Here is a 24,357-nt window from a genome sequence, read left to right on the forward strand (position 1 = left end):
AGTACAGAGATCTATCCCATCATCTATTTATCCCCAGGACTGTGACTGACGAGGGGACATCCTCTGCGTCTGGAGGAAAGAAGGTTTGTACACAAACATAGAAGAGGATTCTTTTTGGTAAGAGCAGTGAGACTATGGAGCTCTCTGCCTGAGGAGGTGGTGATGGTGAGTACAATAACGGAATTCAAGAGGGGCCTGGATGTATTTCTGGAGCGTAATAATATTACAGGCTATAGCTACTAGAGAGGGGTCGCTGATCCAGGGAGTTATTCTGATGCCTGATTGGAGTCGGGAAGGAATTTTTTATTCCCCTAAAGTGGGGAAATTTGGCTACTACCTCACATTTTTTTTTGCCTTCCTCTGGATCAAGTTGCAGGATGACAGGCCGAACTGGATGGACAAATGTCTTTTTTCGACCTTATGTTACTATGTTATTTGACACCAATGGTTTGATCATATTGAGTTGTTGTTTTTTTTTTTAAATAAAACATTTTTTTCCTAAAGGGTGTCACCCCAATTTTGGACTATTAATTATAGTAATAAATGAGTGGCCAGAGGTGCACCTAGCCTTTCTGCTGCCTGAGGTGAAAATGTAAATGGTGCCCTTTCCCCCGCAAATGCAAAATTCTCAACCTAACCTCTTCCCTCCAAACATTACATACAGCACTACGGAACACACATAGTAATACAGCACCACATACCACTTACATCCAGTGACGTCTCCTCTGATGTAGATGTTCTCTTTCCTCATCTTCTCTATTAAGACCAGACCGCCATGATGAATTCTTTCAGCCATCTCTGGTCTCTGCAGAGTTTCACAAACAGACATCTTAGTTTCCTACTTTTCCATCATCCTCCCAACTTCTGAACACCCCATTCTGCCACCCCAAATACTGTGCCCCCCAATACTAGTACCATACAGACACTAGTACCACACAGATAGTGCCCCTTTCAGTAATTATTGGCACATAGTGCCCTAAAAAATAACTGTGCCCAACAAATAGTGTCCCTGACATTAACAGTGTAACCATAATGCCCCCAAAAATAATTGTGCTAAGCTGATATTGTGCCAGGGTGCGCCCCACAGTAAAAGTGCTCCCCAAACAGTACTAATATCCCCACTGTGTCTCAGAAGTAATAATTCCCTCATAGTGCCCATACTAGTACAAAAATGCCCACTTATAATGTGCACCAGTAAAAAAAAAAAAAATACCCCCTTATAATGCGAGTGGCAGAAAAAAACATCATAATGTGTGCCAATGCAAAAAATTCCCCCTTATAGTGTGTGCCAGTACAAAAAATGTCCCCTCTTAGTGCCCCCAGTTGAGCTAATGTTCCTTTAATGTGGGCCAATATAAAATGCCCCTATATAGTGCCCCCAATAGTGCTCCTCTCCACACACACACAAGCGCTTCCCCATAGTGAGGTCTCCGATAGGCTACAGGCAGTAGGCTGTTTTATTTTCCTACTGTCCCCCCTGCTGTCCGCTGTCAAAGCTGCACTGAAATACACAGTCAGGACTGTTGTGCTGTTTTAACATAATGGAGAGGGCTTATGTGTGCGTGCACAGTGGTCCTGATGATGTATTTTATTGTATCTGTGTGCTGATAATGGGGGAACGGGGGCAGAAGAAAAATAAAAACTAGTGATCTGGACTCTGTATTGGCAGGACTACTTACCGTAGAAAATGGTCCAAAATCGGGGTGACAGATTCCCTTTAAAGGGGTTGAGCAGTGGTTTAATATTGATGACCTATCCTCAGGATGAGCAGGGGTCCAACTGATTAGCTGTATGAAGGGATAGCTCCGCCTGTGCCAGTGCTGCTTTCTCTTCGAAATTACCTGTGTCTCGTCTACTTTGCAGTGGCTGTGCAGTGTATTTACAGTGCAGTCACTTGAACAGGAAGAAGCCATCCTATAATTACACTGCTCACTGCTGCAGTTTCAACGGCAAGCAGGTTAACAATAAAAAGAAGCCAGGTATGAGCTCTGCCTTCTCTACAAACAGTTAATCAGCGGGGGTGCTGGGAATTTGACCTCCACAGATCTAATATTGATGACCTATCCTGAAGATAGGTCATCATCAATATAAAAAATAAATTAAAAAAAAGTGGACAACCCCTTTAATGGCAAGAGCACCTGCAAAATATGCAGATCAGCAGCTGATCCCAAATGCTTTGGTATGCATGAGGCGGGTTGACCTTCACAGTCCTAAGAACAGGGTTCTGTTCCTCCGGTCTGATAGAGTGGCAGGTCAAGCATGAACCCTGCCACTCCATTCTCTATGGGACTATACATATATGGTATTCTGCCACAGATGTACGTTAGAGAAGTCTCTGACTGGTTGTGAGTGGTAATCTCTGTACAAGCAATGGTAGACAGTTGAACTCACTAATATCCCTAGGTTCTGGTACCAGTTGCATGTGAAGCTCCAGTGAGGAGGATACAATGGAGATGCTTTGGTAATTTATTGAGTTTTCCTTGAGCAAAGACATATAGAGAACATTAGAGGTCAAAACGAAATGCTCTCACCAGCTCTGAGTCTGCTGCAGAAAAGAAAGACACAGGACCAGAACAAACAGGATACGATGTCACCAAAAGGGAGGAGTAGGCAGAGGCAATAGGATTTACAGAATACATTCAGGAAACCTATAACAAGAATGACCACAGGGTGGCAGCATTACATAACATGGTAATGATAACACAAATACAGCAATTAATCTTAAATGGAAGAAATAAATGCTGGGACAGCATACTCCCCGTCTAAAATCCTAGGATTTCACACTATATAGTAAACATGAAAGTCCATATGATGTTCAATGAAAATACTGGAACCTCAAAAGACAAAAGGCTATAAAGAAAACACAATAAACTAGAATGGGTGGACAGGAACAGTCCAATGTCTAGGAATAGTCCAGAGATGGACGACTAAATAGAAGAAAAGTCCTTAAAAAGTTCCTCAAGGTAGAAGGAATAATTTCTTAACGGGTAAGAGGAGAACAATCTCAGATGCAGGCCTGATGAAGGACTTGGGATCGCCTTTTTTGCGATGGTCACTTCCACCTTACGGACCTTGCCATCTTCACTGGCAAATATTTTTGAGATGAGTCTCATGGGCCAGGAATTTCTTTCCACCTTCTGGTATTTCATGAGAACAAGATCTCCCATTTGTAAGTTTGGCTTGACCTGCTGCCACTTCCTACGTCCCTGAAGAAGGGTTAAGTACTCTTTTTTCCACCTGCTCCAGAAACAGTTGGCCAGATGTTGAACATGTGTCCACTGTTTCTGATATAGGTTACCAGAAGAAGACTTCAGGTGGATTAGGAAAAAATCCAAACTTCTGAGTGAGAAGAGTTGCTGGAGTGAGAATGACGGGATTCTGGGTCCATAGAAACAGGTACAAGAGGTCTTGAGTTGACGATAGATACCTCAGCAAGGAAGGTGGTCAAAGTCTCATGGGTCAGCCTTGAGAAGTTTGAGTCCATTAGATACAGTCCAATATTTTGCGGGTGATGCCCATCATTCTTTTCCATGAACCACCCATATGAGAGGCATGAGGGCGAAGTAGTCTTAAACTGGCTTAGAGTCGATTTGCAATTCTCAGCAGGCGCCTATGAAGCTGGTTCCACAGTAAGATCTAATTTTCTTTACTGGTCCTCTAATGGTGAGAAATAGTCTTAAAGCATTGATGAAACTAGAAGCATTCATGGATTCTATTAGTTCAATGTGTATAGCACATACACTTAAGCATGTAAACAACACTGCCCATCGTTTTCTGTCTGCATGACCACCTCTGGTCCTTTGTGCAGTGACTGTCCATGGCCCAAAGACATCCAGACCAACATAAGTAAACGGTGGTTCGGTGCTTATCCTATCAACTGGCAAATCAGACATTTGTTGATGTTGCAGTTTTCCCCTTGCCTTGTGACATTTAATGCAATGGTGAATTATATGAGCAACCTGTCTTTTTGCTCCCACTATCCAAAGACCTGCGGCTCTTAAAGCACCCTTAGTGAAATGTCTTCCTTGGTGCTTGATTCTTTCATGATAATTCCATATCAGCAGTGTAGTACCATGGTGATTGGCAGGAATAATGAGGGGATTCCTTCTGAAACCTCTAACTTAGCTTTGGTTAGGCGACCACCAACCCTCAGCATGCCGTGATAGTCAATTACTGGTTTCAAGTTGACAATGGGGCTGATTTTTGCAATATATTGCTTGTCATGTATACATTTTAGTTCCATTTGAAAGGCCCTCTGCTGTACGTTACATATCACAAGCAACTCACTTAGGACAATATCTTCTGCAGTGAGAGGTTTATGGCACACGTGCCAACTGTAACATTCAGCGCGAAAGCAATGTACAATGTGGACTAACCTTGCAATAGTGTGAACGAGCCTTGACCATCTGGAGAAGCATTCAAAGCAATGACAGCCCAAGCCAGCCCTCTTTTCAGACTTGGTGACAAGGGTACTAACTTTAGGGCGAATCTCTGGATCTTCATGAGGGTCTTGGAGACTGAAGACATCTTGAGTAGGAGTTCCTTTTCTTTGGTTCAGCAAAAACTCTGGGCCTTGTGTCCTTTTGAGCAGATCTATTGCTTCCTCCGCTGTGGGCAAGGATTTGAGTGCGTTGTCCACGTAGAAGTCTCTTTCAACAAAGTTTCGGGCATCTTCCCCAAAATCTGACTCAGTCACCATCAGAGGCAGCCCTATGTAGGCCATATGTAGCAACAGCAGTTGAAGGACTGTTACCGAACACGTGCACCTTCATGCGGTATTCAACCATTTCCTTGCTGGTGTCATTGTCTCTGTGCCAAAGAAACCTGAGATAATTTCTGTGGTCTTACCAAATGATAAAGCGGTTTAACATTTGTTCAATGTCTGCAGTAATGGCAACTAGCTCCTTTCTAAATTTCATAAGTACTTCCACCAGATTATTGGTCAGGTTTGGACCGGTGAGAAGGATGTCGTTCAGAGATACGCCATTATGTTTGGCACTTGAGCCGAATACCACTCTTATCTGGTTTGGTTTCCGAAGGAGGGAAGGTACCAGCAGTCTCCATGCGCTTGCAAAAATGTGGAGTCGGCTCTGCATGGTCATTGTGAAATATCTTTTCCATGAAGGCCACAAAATGATTTTTCATTTCAGGCTTGTTTTTTAACGTACGCTGCAAGCAGATGAATCTGGAATACCTGTTCCCCAGTTGTCAGGAAGTCTGGCTCTTACAGCACAGAAAGGTAAAGGTGCAACCCAGTGGTTAGTTGCATCTTTGAAGAATCCATTGTCCATTATTTTAATAAACTCTTTGTCATCCATGGACAAGGCCAATCTGTTTTCTTCTGGTGTTGTACAAAACACTGATCTTCCTAAGTTGTCATAAAGGGTAGGAATGATGTCTGGTGCCTTAAGGAGGTTAGAAAGCTTTTCCTTTACTTCGTAATGACGAACACATGGCTTAAAGTGAGTTGTGCGACCATTTGTGAGCACAAAAGTTTTGAAGGAGTTCACTTGAGATGGTTTGTGGCTCTTATTTATACATACATCGCCCACAATCACCCAGCCTAAGTCGAGTCTTTGCGCATATGGGGCAGTCAGGACCGTTGCATTGTTGCCGCACTTTGTGGACCCTCAGAATGTCTCTCCCGAGCAAGAGTAGGATGTCAGCATTCATGTCCATAGGAGAAATCTCACTAGCTAGATGTTTCAGGTGGGAATGATGGTATGCAGCTTCTGGAGTAGGAATTTAACCCCTTAAGGACCAGGCTCATTTTCACCTTAAGGACCAGGCCATTTTTGGCAAATCTGACCAGTGTCACATTAAGTGCTGATAACTTTAAAACACTTTGACTTATCCAGGCCATTCTGAGATTGTTTTTTCGTCACATATTGTACTTCATGACACTGGTAAAATAAAGTCAAAAAAATTAATTTTTTTTTCATAATAAAATACCTAATTTACCAAAAATTTGGAAAAATTAGCAAATTTCAAAGTTTCAGTTTCTCTACTTCTGTAATACATAGTAATACCCCCAAAAATTGTGATGACTTAACATCCCCCATATGTCTACTTCATGTTTGAGTTATTTTGGGAATGATATTTTATTTTTTGGGGATGTTACAAGGCTTAGAAGTTTAGAAGCAAATCTTGAAATTTTTCTGAAATTTACAAAAACCCAATTTTTAGGGACCACTACAGCTCTGAAGTCACTTTGCGAGGCTTACATAATAGAAACCGCCCAAAAATGACCCCATTCTATAAACTACACCCCTCAAGGTATTCAAAACTGATTTTACAAACTCTGTTAACCCTTTGGGTGTTGCACAAGAGTTATTGGCAAATGGGGATGAAATTTGAGAATTTCATTTTTTTTGCCTAATTTTCCATTTTAACCCATTTTTTCCACTAACAAAGTAAGGGTTAACAGCCAAACAAGACTGTATCTTTATTGCCCTGACTCTGCTGTTTACAGAAACCCCCCATATGTGGCCATAAACTACTGTACGGCCACACAGCGGGGCGTAGAGTGAAAGGTGCGCCGTATGGTTTTTGGAAGCCAGATTTTGCTGGACAGTTTTTTTGACACCATGTCCCATTTGAAGCCCCCTGATGCACCCCTAGAGTAGAAACTCCATAAAAGTGACCCCATCTAAGAAACTACACCCCTCAAGGTATTCAAAACTGATTTTACAAACTTCGTTAACCCTTTAGGTGTTGCACAAGAGTTATTGGCAAATGGGGATAAAATTTGAGAATTTCATTTTTTTGCCTAATTTTCCATTTTAACCACTAACAAAGCAAGGGTTAACAGCCAAACAAGACTGTATCTTTATTGCCCTGACTCTGCCGTTTACAGAAACACCCCATATGTGACCGTAAACTACTGTACGGCCACACAGCGGGGCGTAGAGTGAAAGGTGCGCCGTATGGTTTTTGGAAGCCAGATTTTGCTGGACAGTTTTTTTGACACCACGTCCCATTTGAAGCCCCCCTGATGCACCCCTAGAGTAGAAACTCCATAAAAGTGACCCCATCTAAGAAGCTACACCCCTCAAGGTATTCAAAACTGATTTTACAAACTTTGTTAACCCTTTAGGTGTTGCACAAGATTTAATGGAAAATAGAGATACAATTTCAAAATTTTACTTTTTTGGCAGATTTTCCATTTTAATATTTTTTTTCCAGTTACAAAGCAAGGGTTAACAGCCAAACAAAACTCATTATTTATGGCCCTGATTCTGTAGTTTACAGAAACACCCCATATGTGGTCGTAAACTGCTGTACGGGCACATGGCAGGGCGCAGAAGGAAAGGAATGCCATAGGGTTTTTGGAAGGCAGATTTTGCTGGACTGGTTTTTTGACACCATGTCTCATTTGAAGCCCCCTGATGCAACCCTAGAGTAGAAACTCCATAAAAGTGACCCCATCTAAGAAACTACACCCCTCAAGGTATTCAAAACTGATTTTACAAACTTTGTTAACCCTTTAGGTGTTGCACAAGATTTAATAGAAAATAGAGATACAATTTCAAAATTTCACTTTTTTGGCAGATTTTCCATTTTAATATTTTTTCTCCAGTTACAAAGCAAGGGTTAACAGCCAAACAAAACTCATTATTTATGGCCCTGATTCTGTAGTTTACAGAAACACCCCATATGTGGTCGTAAACTGCTGTACGGGCACACGGCAGGGCGCAGAAGGAAAGGAATGCCATACGGTTTTTGGAAGGCAGATTTTGCTGGACTGGTTTTTTGACACCATGTCCCATTTGAAGCCCCCCTGATGCACCCCTAGAGTAGAAACTCCCAAAAAAGTGACCCCATTTTAGAAAGTACGGAATAGGGTGGCAGTATTGTTGGTACTAGTTCAGGGTACATATGATTTTTGGTTGCTCTATATTACACTTTTTGTGCGGCAAGGTAACAAGAAATAGCTTTTTTGGCACTTTTTTTTTTGTTATTTACAACATTCATCTGACAGGTTAGATCACGTGGTAATTTTATAGAGCAGGTTGTCACGGACGCGGCGATACCTAATATGTATATTTTTTTTTATTTATGTAAGTTTTATACAATAACTTCATTTTTAAAACCAAAAAATTGTTTAGTGTCTCCATAGTCTAAGAGCCATAGTTTTTTCAGTTTTTGGGCGATTATCTTGAGTAGGGTCTAATTTTTTGCGGGATGAGATGACAGTTTGATTGGCACTATTTTGGGGTGCATATGACTTTTTGATCGCTTGCTATTACACTTTTTGTGACGTAAGATGGCAAAAAATTGTTTTTTTTACACAGTTTTTTTTTTTTTTTTTACGGTGGTCACCTGAGGGGTTAGGTCATGTGATATTTATATATAGCCGGTCGATACGGACGCGGCAATACCTAATATGTATACTTTATTTTTATTTATGTATGTTTTACACAATGATTTTATTTTTGAAACAAAAAAAATTATGTTTTAGTGTTTCCATAGTCTAAGAGCCATAGTTTTTTCACGGTTTGATTGGTACTATTTTGGCGTACATGCGACTTTTTGATCCCTTTTTTTTACCTTTTTGGGGAAGTAAGGTGGGCAAAATTTCAATTTTCTCATAGTTTTTATTTTTTTATTTTTATGGCGTTCACTGTGCGGGGAAAGTAACATGACCGTTTTATAGATCAGGTCGTTACGGACGCGGCGATACCTAATATGTGTAGTGTATTTTATTTTTTAAATTTTTATTCAGTGATAAATGTTTTTTTTTATCTTAACTTTTTTCACTTATTTTTTAAATTTTTGGACCCAGACCCACTTGGTTCTTGAAGATCCAGTGGGTCTGATGTCTGTAAAATACAGTACAGAACCTATATAGGTTTCTGTACTGTATTTTACTTACACTGAACAGATCTATGCTTTCAGCACAGATCTGTTCAGCACCATGGACAGCAGGACGCCTGAGCAGGCGTCCTGTTGCCATGGGAACCTTCCCCGTCTGCCACAACTTCGCAGACGGGGAAGGGTGAGGACGGGGCTTCGGGGGGCTGTCTGGGGGCTCTCTCCCTCTCCCATCGGGGGGCTGCAAAGGCACAGCAGCCCCCCGATCGGAGAGGGAGGGAGCTCCCTCTTACTGTTAACTCTTTCCATACAGCGGTCCGTACGGACCGCTGTATGGAAAGGGTTAAACGGCTGCCATCGCATCAACGATGTCAGCCGTTTATACCAGGGTTCCAGCAATGTGCTGGCACCCTGGTATACCCACTGTACACCAACGATTATGCAATGGGAGGCGGGCGGGGGATCGCGATCCCGCCTGCCGCACCGCCCGCCTCCCGCAACGCCCCCACCGCCTGCGACACCCCCCCTGCACCACCCGCCGCCATCAAATCGTGCAGGGGGGGGGGTGTACAATATTGATTTTAGGCACTCTGAAGTTTCTGATCCCCGCAAAAAGCGCAGCAAACCGCAGGTCTGAATTGACCTGCGGTTTGCTGCGATCACCGACACGGGGGGGGTCACATGACCCCCCCTGGCGTTTTAACAGGATGCCGGCTGAATGATTTCAGCCGGCATCCTGTTCAAATTAACCCCTGGGGCGCCGGAATGCTGATTTTAAAGTTAGGACGTACCGGTACGTCCTTGGTCCTTAAGGACTCGGGAAATAGGGCGTACCGGTACGTCCTATGTCCTTAAGGGGTTAATCTCTTTCATCAGGTATCTGGTCGCATTCAATTAATGTTGGCAAGGGTATATGAACGTTCCCTTTAATGGAGGATATAAGGTATCAAGTGGCTCTTCTGCCATAAATCTCTACACAACCAGAACAAGTGTTGAGGGTGTATGGTGTTGCTTCTCCCGCTATGCCAAAGACCTCAAAGAATTTAGGTTTCGCCAGAGACCTATTGCTTTGTTTATCTATAATGGCGTACATTCTGGTGGCCTTTTCAGATTGCCCTTCTGGGTAGACGTTGACCCAACACACTTTTGCATAGCACTTGGAACCAGTCTCCTTGCCACATATTTCCATACAGGAAGAGGAGACAGTCGTTGCAGCTAGCTCTTGAGCCGATGGCTCCCCGCCATGAAGTGCGACGGCGTTGGTTGCGTCTTGAGATGGTGCGTTGTCTGGAGGCAAAGTAGGCTACATTGATGTAACATGCTTGTCACTGCTGCATTCTGCACACCTTTACAATCTTTTGCCATCTAATTTGACGAGGCACAACACTTGTAACACACCAAGCTCTTTAAGTGTCTCTCTGCGTTCTTGCAAAGTCTTTGCTCTGAGCCCACAACATTCTTTTAAAGGATGAGGTCTTTTGTGGATAGGGCACATGCGATTAGGGTCCGTTTCTTTAAGGACGGAGGTGTCCTTCCTAGTAGTGGAGGTTGTAATAACTGGGACGTTTGTTTTCCTAACGGATACTGTTCCCCTTAAGTCTCTACGTTTACTTGTTGTATTGTCATACCTTGAGCATGAGGATGAAGCAGGTAGAGTGGATTCTGTGAAGTCAAAGCTGGGATCATTCTTCTTCCGAGCTTGGTCACTGATGAATCTGGAAAAGAAAGAGAAAAAGGGAAAAGACTCATTGTGTTCTCTTCTTGCATGCAGTGTGGTAGTTTCGACACAACTGGATTAACACCATGGACAGTATCAAGGTAACTCAGTCCTGGCAGACGTGGGTCCATTTCAGCCATTTCTAATTCCTTTAGTAGGTCGCTCAGATCCTGGAGCTTGCGATTGTCCTTGCTAGTTATCTTTGGGAAGGCTTGAAGTCTCTTGAATAAGGTGCTTTCTATAGCTTCAGAACTGCCATAGGTCTGTTCAAGTCTCTCCCACGTCTCTCTTAATATCTTTATGCGTTCTGCAGATTCTGTGCCTAACCAGTTGACAAGAAAGTTAAGTTCTTCCTTGGCAGTGAGGTTAAGATCGCTGATTACTGCTTTAAAGGTCGATTTCCAGGCCCTGTAGTTTTCAGCATGGCCATCATACTTTGAGAGACTAATGTTTATCAGCTCCCTGCGCATCATGTATCTGGCAAAGTCTGACATGTTTAATCTTCCATTACTTGTTGCTAGATTGCATTGTGGTCTCTCTGGGGCATGTAGGGCCTCTGGCACATAAGGCTTAGATTGATCAGGACAGAATGATGTGGAATAAGGACTAAGCTGTGGTGTAGTCTCTGGAGATCAGCTAGCTCGACGCTGTTGGTGATTTAAAAGTGGAGTTGGTACATGTGATTTAGCAGGAGGAGCAGTGCAGTCAGCCGGGTCTTCCACTTCTCCTTGGATGAAATAGTCTAGGTCGGTACCTTGGTCTAATGTTGTTTGCTCGAAGACCTTCAGTTTAGATAAGGTAGCTGCTTCTTCCCCTTCTGTTTGGAGAATTTTTAGTTGGGCTTCTGCCTCCATCTTTGTGTTCTCAGCCTCCATTTCTGCTCTCTTCTTTGTGATCTCAGCCTCCTTCTTAGCAAAGGAACTTCTTACACTAGCTTCCTCTGATTCTGCCCGGATCTCTATAAGCTTGTCATGCAACCCTGACCTTCTGGAACGAGAGGTTTTGGAAGATGAAAGCGTAGATTTGGTTGAAGGCGATCGATGGGATCTCACTTTTTGCAAGTGTGCAATGCGGAGTTCTGCCTTACTCTTAGTGTCTTGTACTAAGGCATCCTTCCCTTGGGGATTCTTTCTCTCAACTCTTCTGAGGCATCATCAAAATCGGAGTCGCTCAGGAAAGTGATGTCGCTAAACGCTGTGGTTAACTTTGGTGCATCACTGTTATAGCGTGAAAGAGCTACTATATACTGTTCAGTTCTTTGCCATAAATCATTTAAATTGTCACTGAATTCTTCTTTGGTGTCAAGAAAAAAAAAAATATTAAAATAAAAAATGGAGACCGCACGTCCAAAAGGTTGAATTTTTTCCAGATGCAACGTTTCGGCTGTGTAGTAGCCTTTTTCAAGCATGCATATACATCAGAAGGTGGGGATTAAATACCCACATACAAAACATGTGAGGGGGAGTGACCTGTGATACAATTAGCTTCATTGACATCAGCAGTTAGAGATAACATAACATACCTTATCCATGATGTGCAGGTGAGGTTGGGCGGGTAGCCTGTAGTATTGGGGCTATGAGAAACGTCATGTGGGACGCCAAGGGAAGTCAAATGCAGGTGGAACGCATCTGCGTTCCAACAACGTGCTTCCGAGGTCGTCACTTCCGGTGCCGAACCCTCGTGGAACGCATACCACAAGGAGCAACGAATTCCCAGAGGACTGAGATCTCGGCTACGCCCGACTTTACTCCTAGAAAATACTCGATTTTGTGCCAGGTTTGAACAAATATCGAACAAATACTCCCTGGACTTAATACTACTGAATATTGAATTTCTACAAGAGGAGATTACCAACTGCAATTTAAAGATCTCGGAATTTGAGACTCAACTATCAGCCAAATTATCAGAGGGTGAACTCAATACTGATAAAGAAAGCATCCAGATTCACCTTAATCGACATCGTACAGAAACGGAGGAAACAAAGAGACAGAAATGGCATCGCGATGCGGAGGACTATTAACGCGGGAACATCTATCAATGGCAACACAGAGACCAGGCGCCAAGGAGAAGGCAAAGGATTCGGATTCATCGGATGCAGCTCCTTTTTTAGGCTCAGGACACAAGACCGGACAACCAACAGGAATCGCCCCTGGAGAAGAGGAGGACGGAAACACAAGAGACGCAATGGGACCATCTGCACAAACAAGGAAACCACCATTTCGAAGATACCCAGCGAGACAGAAGAGAACAACTTAGTCGTTAATATATCATCATGTTCTCTGACACCCAGTGAGACAGCAATCCTGAATAAAGGTATGTCTTTTGTCCCTGATCCCAAAATTGACTGGTTCACCACTGATATTGAACTTAAAAATGTTTTCCGTTTATTAAGACTTAAAGCATTTTTTGCTAATAAGGCCCGATCAGACGATCTCACACTTACTAGAGAAACTATACAAACTAATGGGGTTACATTGAGAGAATGTGGGTTAAGAAATAGGAGCTCCTTCACGCCACCAACAACTGATCATAGTGTGGAAACATACATAGATGTGGTCACATCACAAATACAAAATCTACGTAACAACAACACATATGAGAGGCTCCATGAACATTGACTTTGCAATAACCCCCTTTCTCTGAATTACATGTATTTACTTTTTACAGTTGATAAGCACCATCGGATTTCTTTGCGCTTAACCTTTGTTTTTATCTTTTCGTTTTTTTCTCTGACACACTTGCACTGGGACTTATGGACTCTTCACATGTTCAACCCCCCCCCCCCCCAATTTTCTTCACCATTATACGTGGGTAGGGTAAGAAACCCATAGAATATTTAGTCTATCAGAAATCACCTTAATATACAGATTTGTGTACACGCCATGTCATGTCAGACCACAGCATCTGTCTATACTTATTTATTATGCAAGGAAATTAATCTGTTTATGTTGGTGCATTATGTGAGTGTCACATAGGGACGGAGCGCCCCGTGACATAGTCAAAATCTAATTTGCAGGTGGCTGGGGCACACACAGTGTCCGATCTCTGCGCGTTGCCAGAGCATATTAGTTGCGCTCAGATATACTTATTTGATGCATAGATGCACGTTTATTCCATTGCGCATATGCTAATTCTACTCCCTATTCCCAGCCCTTCATTCTGCACATGGATACACCGCAGGTATACCCACTAAACGTTATTGCGCATGCGCGCCACACAGTATTGGAGCCTCCACTCCGGATCGGGTGCCGCGGAATACTATTGTTACTTTTTGATTATCTCCCCCACAAAGTTTGCCTAACACCGACCCTTTGAGCAAATACAGTTATTGTTGTGGCATTATATTAGTAACAGGGCGTACCGTCGATTCCGGATTAGACACTACCAGAAGAGCCGGGCTGGAACGCAAATGCGGTCCATGTGTGACCGGCACCGCCGATTTGGAACGCAAATGCGTTCCACGAGGGTTTGGCACAGGAAGTGACGACCTCGGAAGCACGTTGTTGGAACGCAGATGCGTTCCACCTGCATTTGACTTCCCTTGGCGTCCCACATGACGTTTCTCATAGCCTCAATACTACAGGCTACCCGCCCAACCTCACCTGACCGAGAAATCCATGGAGCCTCTTGTGGACATGTTATTCCTGTTTAAGTGGTACTTTCTCTAAGAAAGGATTTTGGCTTACTCACTGTGCTTATGAAGCCACGTGCATGTAAGATGGCAGACAGCTCTAAGCTTGCTTGCAGACTGCGTGTAGACATACAAAGACGGTAGATTTAGGCTTTATTTTGACCATTATACCACAGATGTACGTTACAGAAGTCTCTGGTTGCGAGTGGTAATCTCTGTACAAGCAATGGTAGACAGCTGAACTCACTAATATCCCTAGGTCATGCTACCAGTTGTATGTGAAACTCCAGTGAAGAGGATACAATAAAAATGCTTTGGTAATTTATTGAGTTTACCTTGAGCAAAGGACATTAGTGGTCAAAACGAAATGCTCTCACCAGCTCCGAGTCTGCTGCAGAAAAGAAAGACACAGGACCAGAACAAACAGGATATGATGTCACCAAAAAGGAGGAGTAAACAGAGAGCAAAGGCAATTGGATTTACATAATACATTCAGGAAACCTATAACAAGAATGACCACAGGGTGGCAGCATTACATAACATGGTAATGATAACACGAATACAGCAATTAATCTTAAATGGAAGAAATAGATGCACCACATATAGGCATATATAGACAATAGGGGGGATACTTACTAAGACAGAGATTTAGACGCTGGTCTTATTCCATGTCCGCTGCTGCTTGATGCGCCTAAGTTACATAGAGACGTCGGTCTCTACATAACTTAGGTCCTTTGCTGTCGTAGATTGAAATTTTCTACGCCAAAAACTGGTGTATAAAATAATGAATGCGATGGGCCTGCCGGCATGTCTAGGCCATTATTATTTTAGATCAGAGCAAGTTACAGGAGGAGGTATAAGAGCAGAGGACTACAACTCCCAGCATGTCTAGGCCATTATTATTTTATATCAGACCACGTTACAGGAGGAGGCATAGGAGGAGAGGACTAAAACTCCCAGCATGTCTAGGCCATTTTTATTTTATATCAAAGCATGTTACAGAAGGAGGTACAGCTTCCAGCATGCCTAAGCCATTATTATTTAATATCAGACCACATTACTGGAGGCGGTATAAGAGGATGGGACTACAACTCCAGGCATGTCCAAGCCGTTATTATGTAATATCAGAGGACATTACAGGGAGGAAGCATAAGAAGAGATAACTACAACTCCCAGCATTTCCCTGGCTCTGACATTGAATCCATGTGACTAGAATGGAGTTGCTCCTGGGAAGGTGTGGGTTGTGTGGAATGAGTTAGGAATCACATGACCAGTTGTTTATCTGTAGATGCTGAATCCTAGTGGGCTAAAAGACTTGAGATGATGTCTTAACCATGTGACCATATGTGGGCATAGTCCGTCTCTAGGCTGTGCTGACTGAGGAGATTCTAAAGAGGTGCGCGAGTCGGGTGAGGTAAGACAGGTGCGTGCGCCAGGTGAGGTAAGAAGTGCATGTGACCCGTGAAGTAAAAGCACCACCGTGAGCTTAATATGCCTAATATATACACAGCTCTGCGCTGTACGCTTTATATATACACAGCTCTGCGCTGTACGCTTTATATTTACACAGCTCTGTGCTGTACGCTTTATATATACACGGCTCTGCGCTGTATGCTTTATATATACACAGCTCTGCGCTGTATGCTTTATATATACACAGCTCTGCGCTGTATGCTTTATATATACACAGCTCTGTACTGTATGCTTTATATATACACAGCTCTGTGCTGTATGCTTTATATATACACGGCTCTATACTGTATGCTTTATATATACACAGCTCTGCGCTGTATGCTTTATATATACACAGCTCTGCGCTGTATGCTTTATATATACACAGCTCTGTGCTGTATGCTTTATATATACACGGCTCTATACTGTATGCTTTATATATACACAGCTCTGCGCTGTATGCTTTATATATACACAGCTCTGCGCTGTATGCTTTATATATACACAGCTCTGCGCTGTATGCTTTATATATACACAGCTCTGCGCTGTATGCTTTATATATACACAGCTCTGCGCTGTATGCTTTATATATACACAGCTCTGCGCTGTATGCTTTATATATACACAGCTCTGCACTGTATGCTTTATATATACACGGCTCTATACTGTATGCTTTATATATACACAGCTCTGCGCTGTATGCTTTATATATACACAGCTCTGCGCTGTATGCTTTATATATACACAGCTCTGTACTGTATGCTTTATATATACACAGCTCTGTGCTGTATGCTTTATATATACACAGCTCTGTACTGTATGCTTTATATATACACAGCTCTGTGCTGTATGCTTTATATATACACGGCTCTATACTGTATGCTTTATATATACACAGCTCTGCGCTGTATGCTTTATATATACACAGCTCTGCGCTGTATGCTTTATATATACACAGCTCTGCGCTGTATGCTTTATATATACACAGCTCTGCGCTGTATGCTTTATATATACACAGCTCTGTGCTGTATGCTTTATATATACACAGCTCTGTGCTGTATGCTTTATATATACACGGCTCTATACTGTATGCTTTATATATACACAGCTCTGCGCTGTATGCTTTATATATACACAGCTCTGCGCTGTATGCTTTATATATACACAGCTCTGCGCTGTATGCTTTATATATACACAGCTCTGCGCTGTATGCTTTATATATACACAGCTCTGCGCTGTATGCTTTATATATACACAGCTCTGCGCTGTATGCTTTATATATACACAGCTCTGCACTGTATGCTTTATATATACACGGCTCTATACTGTATGCTTTATATATACACAGCTCTGCGCTGTATGCTTTATATATACACAGCTCTGCGCTGTATGCTTTATATATACACAGCTCTGCGCTGTATGCTTTATATATACACAGCTCTGCGCTGTATGCTTTATATATACACAGCTCTGCGCTGTATGCTTTATATATACACAGCTCTGCGCTGTATGCTTTATATATACACAGCTCTGCGCTGTATGCTTTATATATACACAGCTCTGTACTGTATGCTTTATATATACACAGCTCTGCGCTGTATGCTTTATATATACACAGCTCTGTGCTGTACGCTTTATATATACACAGCTCTGCACTGTATGCTTTATAGCTCTGTGCTGTATGCTTTATATATGCACAGCTCTATACTGTATGCTTTATATATGCACAGCTCTGCGCTGTATGCTTTATATATACACAGCTCTGCGCTGTATGCTTTATATATACACAGCTCTGCGCTGTATGCTTTATATATACACAGCTCTGTGCTGTATGCTTTATATATACACAGCTCTGCGCTGTATGCTTTATATATGCACAGCTCTGTGCTGTATGCTTTATATATACACAGCTCTGCGCTGTATGCTTTATATATACACAGCTCTGCGCTGTATGCTTTATATATACACAGCTCTGCGCTGTATGCTTTATATATACACAGCTCTGCGCTGTATGCTTTATATATACACAGCTCTGCGCTGTATGCTTTATATATACACAGCTCTATACTGTATGCTTTATATATGCACAGCTCTGCGCTATATGCTTTATATATGCACAGCTCTGCGCTATATGCTTTATATATGCACAGCTCTGCACTGTATGCTTTATATATACACAGCTCTGTACTGTATGCTTTATATATACACAGCTCTGCGCTGTATGCTTTATATATACACAGCTCTGCGCTGTATGCTTTATATATACTCAGCTCTGCGCTGTATGCTTTATATATACACAGCTCTGCACTGTATGCTTTATATATACACAGCTCTGCGCTGTATGCTTTATATATTCACAGCTCTGTGCTGTATGCTTTATATATACACAGCTCTGTGCTGTATGCTTTATATATACACAGCTCTGTGCTGTATGCTTTATATATATACACAGCTCTGCGCTGTATGCTTTATATATACACCGCTCTGTACTGTATGCTTTATATATACACAGCTCTGTACTGTATGCTTTATATATACACAGCTCTGTACTGTATGCTTTATATATACACAGCTCTGTGCTGTATGCTTTATATATACACAGCTCTGTACTGTATGCTTTATATATACACAGCTCTGTGCTGTATGCTTTATATATACACAGCTCTGCGCTGTACACTGTTCTGCAAGAAGACAACATTTTATTTGAGCAGCAGTTGTATTTCCTAGGTCTGCAGCCATGAATCTGGGGCAGCAAGCTCATGCTGTAACCGGAAGTTAATGATGTTGATACCGGAGATGCGTGAGGTGTGCACAGTGAAACACTGATCCTTTTCACGGCACTGGCATCAAGGAATCACTGGAGAGTTGGTATTTTCAAGTTCATTTATTGTTACGTTAAAATTACAATGAATTTGAAAACCAGGCAGATTTATTTGTCAGGTATAAACACAATCTGTGATTATTTTATTCTCAGGGTTTTGTTTTATTACTTCCCTAAACAATTAAACTTTATTTTAAAAAAAATACCATTATTTTGTATAAGTAGTAATAACTAAGTAAGTATTTTCTCTGAACTGTACAAGAAATCTGACATTAAATACTGGTGACTCATGCTTCAGTCGGTATACTCTGTTTATCATAACATTTGATATGTACTTGAGGTCATAGATTTCTTGCACCAGTCATTCTAAGGCCTCATGCACACGAACTTATGTATTTTACGGTCCGTAAGAAACAGATCCGCAAAAAATATTGATGACGTCCGTGTGCATTCCGTATTTTGCGGCCCCTAATAGAACAGTACTATCCTTGTCCGTAAAGCGGACAATAACAGGACATGTTCTATTTTTTGGCGGAACGTAAATACGGAAAGTACAAGGAGCACCTTCTGCTTTTTTGCGGACACATTGAAATGAACGGTTCCGTATACGATCCGCAAAAAAAACGGAATGGACACAGAAAGAAAATACGTTCGTGTGCATGAGCCCTAAGTGAGAGTGCCAGTCGGATGACTAGTGAAATACCTTTCACTGAAAATATAAGTCCAGTTGCTCTAACGCAGGGAGGCTCAACCTGCGGCTCTCCAGCTGTTTTAAAACTACAACTACCACCATGCCCTGCTGAAGGCAGTCCGGGAATGATGGGAGTTGTAGTTTTGCAACAGCTGGAGGTCTGCAGGTTGAGCATGCCTGCTCTAACGTATTGCTAATGGTATACCATGAACTGACTTGCTTTCTCAGTTGGAATGACCTGTACAAGAAATCTCTGACATTGACCCTGGGTTCACACCTGAGCGTTTTACAGCGCGTTCAAACGCGCTGTAAAACGCTTAAGACATGAAAACCAATGCTTCCCTATGGGAAGGGTTCACACCTGGGCGTTTTACAGCGCGTACGAACGCGCTGTAAAACGCCCGACGCTCAAACAAGTACTTGAGCTTCTTTGGGGCGTTTTGACGCGCGTTTGTGGCCATAGGACACTGCAGTCAATGACACAAACGCGCGTCAAACGCGCGTTTACTATTACAAAAAACGCGCGACAAAAACGCGCGTTTGAGGAACGCTTAGGTGTGAACCCAGGGTAAAAGCTGGTGACTCATGCTTCATTTGGCATCATCTGTTTATCATAATCAACACAAGGTCAAGGATCTCACAGGGGTAAGAAATTGATTGCAATTTCAATGACTGAAGCTATTAGCTGTGATCAAACTGCCTTAGGAGAGGTGTTAGAACAGCACTGTAAGTGCAAATTGCACTTCAGTCATGGAAATTGCAAACAACACCTTACCTCCACGAGCTGTTTGACCTTGTGTTGATTATGATATGCAGATTATGCTGACTGAAGCAGGAGTCCATTTCTTGTACTAGTCATTCTAATTGTGAAAGCCAATCAGATTAGTAAAACGTCTTCAACAGAAAAAACAAGGTGCTCTAAAGTATTGCTACTGGTATATTACAACCTTCACAGACACCATTATTTTGTGTGGCCATACTCTGAGAGTGAGAACTTATTTTTTAATTTCAAGAGCTGTGTGAGGGTTTGTTTTTTTTGAGGGGTGCTTAACAGGTTTTTATTGGTACCATCGTGGGGTACATACAGATTTTTTTTATTGCCTTTTATTCTGCTTCTGAGAGGCAGGATGAACAGAAAACGACTTTGCTTTTCATATATTTTTGACAGCACTCAATATGCAGTTGAAATAATATGACAGCTTTATAGGAATGTCGTTAGAGACATGGCAATGACAATATTGTACAGTTTATTTTGTTGTAACAAACATTCTAAGTTTAAAGTTAAAGGGGAACTAAACCTTTGGTGAATAAACAAAAAGGTAGCAGTTGCAAGCCAAGCTGATAAAAGCTTTGTTTCATCAACAACGGTTGCAATTTTCGTGGCTTTTTTTTTTTACAGTTTTTTATTAAATGTAGAATCATATATTTTTCTTGACTAAGGGAACTTAAGCATGCAATCCTTTGACTGCTTACATTTTATATTGCACTAGTTATGTAGTGCAGTCCATTATGTCTGCCTGTTAGTATTCTACCAATATAGGTAGCCTATTAAACCCTCAGGCAAGGTCTAATTAGCTTTTGTACTTCGCAGACCTGCAGCTCTTAGTTAGGCCTCTGGCTGCCATACCAACCATAATCACATATTTATCTCTTACCCCGGTAATATAGACTAGAGAGAGCCGCCTCCATCTGCTTAAAAGGGTATTCTGGTTCTTTCAAGTTATCCCCTATGCAAAGGATGCTGGGACCCCCACCGATCACGAGAACAGAGCCCTGTAGCCCCCATAAACGAATAGAGCGGCATAACTGCTCCGTTATTTCTATGCGAGTTTCAGAGACTGTCACCCTATAGGAAGTTAGGGGGAGATTTATCAAACTGGTGTAAAGCAGCACTAGATTAGTTGTCCATAGCAACCAATCAAATTCCACCTTTCATTTTCCAAAGGAGCTGTGAAAGGTGGAATCTGATTGGTTGCTATGGGCAACTAAGTCAGTTTTACTTTACACTAGTAAGAAACATCCACCTTAGTCTTTACCTCCTTGATCAGTTATGTCAAGATGAAGGAACCGATAAAAAAATAAAAAAAAAAAAAAATGGCCACTTCCTTGTTCGAGTTGTTTGCAGTTTAAGAAAATATCATTTGTTGGCTAAACATTTCCTACATTCTCGACATGAAAAGTATTTCCAGTGTGAATTTCATGATGTGCAATTAGGCCAGACTTTTGGGTAAAACACTTTCCACATACAGTACATGAAAACTCTCCTGTGTGAATTCTCAGATGTCGAACGAGAACTGACTTATGGCTAAAACATTGTCCACATTCTTGGCATGAAAATGGCCTCTCCCCGGTGTGAATTTTCTGATGTTCAACAAGATTTCCTTTTCTTATGAAGCACTTATGACATTCTGGACAGGAAAATGGCTTCTCCCCTGTGTGAGTTAGTTGATGTGCAACAAGATGTGATTTCTGAGTAAAACATCTCCCACATTCTGGGCATGAAAATGGCTTCTCTCCCGTGTGAGTTCTTTGATGTAGAACTAGATTTGATTTAACAGTATAACATTTCCCACATTCTTGGCATGAAAATGGCTTCTCCATTGGCACTGTGTGACTTCTTTGATCTTGAACAAGATTTGATTCAACACTATAAATTTTCCCACATTCTGAATATGAAAATGGCTTCTCCCCTGTGTGAATTCTCTGATGTATAACAAGTGTTGTTTTCTGTGCAAAACATTTCCCACATTCTGGACATGAAAATGGCTTCTCCCCTGTGTGAATTTTCTGATGTTCAACAAGACATGCTTTTCCTACGAAGCATTTCCCACATTCTGAACATAAAAATGGCTTCTTCCCTTTGCGAGTTCGTTGGTGTTGAAGAAGTTGTGATTTCCACGTAAACCATTTCCCACATTCTAGACATGAAAATGGCTTCTCCCCCGTATGAATTCTTTGATGTATAACAAGTGTTGTTTTCTGTGCAAAACATTTACCACATTCAGGACATGAAAATGGCTTCTCTCCTGTGTGAATTCTCTGATGTTCAACGAGATATGATTTCCGAGCAAAACATTTCCCACATTCAATACAAGAAAACGGCTTCTCTCCTGTGTGAATTCTCTGATGTCTATACAGTTTAGATTTTAGAGTAAAACATTTTCCACATATTGAACACGAAATAGGCTTCTTCCCTGCATTCTCTCTTTGATGTACAACACTGCTTCTGTGACTTGTATTTTGCTTAATAGTCTGTGATAAACCAGAAGAAAGAAGATGTTGAAAAGGATCAGATGATAGATCTTTACTGTGAAGGGCTGAGATTATATCTGAGATAACGGCACGCTCTTCGTGAGTATCTTGCGTGATACCACAATCTTCTACTTTAAAATCTGAAGATACCAGATGTCCCTTTGAGCTCCCGGTACAATCATCTGCTGAAAATAAAACTGTATTAATTTTTGAATACTATAACCTTAAAAATCATATTGATATTTTATAAGATTTTTATAATAAGATTTGTATACAAACTGTATGTAGCAAAGTGCAATTATGAAATCACTGAAGCTGAGATTAATGTTGGTTGAACCCCCCACTTACCATTTAATGCGTTAAATGATCAGGAAGTTGGATTTCAACAGGCCAGATACTTTGGGGGACATTTACTAATCTGAAATATGCCTAAAGTAGGCATATTTCAGTCGAAACTAACCGTTGCGCCGCTGTCTGCGACTTTTCCCTGCTCACGCCAGATCTAAAATTGTGTGCCAGCCCGTCTCATTTACCATTTTCTATACCTGTTTTAGGCTTAGAAAATGGTCTAAATGTAAGTCAGCTCAGAAGTCATCTTACATTTAGAAATGGCGCTGGATTCACCGAGGTTATGGAGAGGCCTGCACCTGTTCATAACTTCGGCGGATCCACCACCAGCTATGGGCCTTTATTAAGACCGGGGTCTAAAACGACAGGCTAAATAAATGTTTCCTCTCTCCCCATGCAGAAAACATACAGCTTAGACAAGTGCATATGCTTGGGGGAGTTTGGGAGACAGCAGTCAGCCAAATAAGCATTGTGAACTGTGTGGCCAGCTTAAAAGGAATCTGTCACCCCGATTTTGGACTATGATCCATTAAAATACATCAGTACTGACGATAAGTAATGCAGCTCACAATTTTTTATTTTCCTACTGTCAGCTCTCAAAGCTGCACTGAAACACAAAGTCCAGAATGTTGCTCTGTTCTAACATAATGGAGGACTCGTGCGTGCATGCACAGCAGTCCTGACAATGCATTTCAACACAGCTCTGAGAACTGACAGCAAGAGAACGGGAAGCAGTAGGAAAATAATAAAATAGTGATCAGGACTCCATACATGCAGTACTACTCATTTATTAGTGTAGATAATGGGGGGGGGGGGGGGGGGGGAATGGCCAGCAGGCTAAGGAGATGGAAGCGTAGTCTCGGTGCTCCTGTGAAAAGTTGACTATATCGCGGCTCATACCAGCTACCACCCTCTGACCCCAGAAGCTTACTACGTTTTTTCCGGGCTCAACAAGATAGCGCTCATAGGAATACGTGGGCGCAAGCAGACAAGCCCAGCAAGACACGCTAGCGAGTACCGGAGCTTCTCCAGCTTCTTCTCTTAACTCCAACACTCACAGCTCCTCCATACCCACTCCTCCCATGCCTGCTTGCTCACCTACACCTTTGTTGGGCATGTCACCCCTGGCTCAACCCCATATTGACATAAACCGTGCTTCAACCCCTTCTCTCCTGCCATCACCAGCTACATGGCAAGACAGTGGGGGGGGGGGGGGACGGCGGAATATCACAGCTGCGTCCTCTGGACACCTTATCACAGAAGCCACTATCTGCCTCCTGCTATCTAATTTAGAGGCCTCCATACAAAAGGAGTTTAACCAGGCACTCCACCAGTTCGAACAAGAAACACCATCCCTGGGCTCCAGAACGTCCCATATTGAATCCAAAATGGCAGAATTTACTTCTGCGCATAATGTGGTAGTAGATGCTACTAATTCCATTCAGTTGATGCGCTCAAATTGAAGCTGGCTGATACGGATGACAGGTCGCGCCAAAACAATTTGAGGTTCCACGGCATTCTCAAAACTGTTAAAACAGAAGCTTTCCAATTGTCCCCGATTGGCTTTTGGCTTTGCTTGCTTACTAACTAGTTCCACTCTGTTTGATTTAACTATCGACTGGGCCCACTGT

At 42.1% G+C, this 24,357-nt stretch overlaps 1 pseudogene; it reads right to left on the reverse strand.

The window, feature by feature from the left end:
- The window catches only part of LOC122925171, a 59,015-nt pseudogene that overhangs the window by 23,993 nt on the left and 10,665 nt on the right, over positions 1–24,357 (reverse strand).

The sequence above is a fragment of the Bufo gargarizans genome, chromosome 1, assembly GCF_014858855.1.
Source record: "Bufo gargarizans isolate SCDJY-AF-19 chromosome 1, ASM1485885v1, whole genome shotgun sequence".
NCBI classification, from domain to species: Eukaryota; Metazoa; Chordata; class Amphibia; order Anura; family Bufonidae; genus Bufo; species Bufo gargarizans.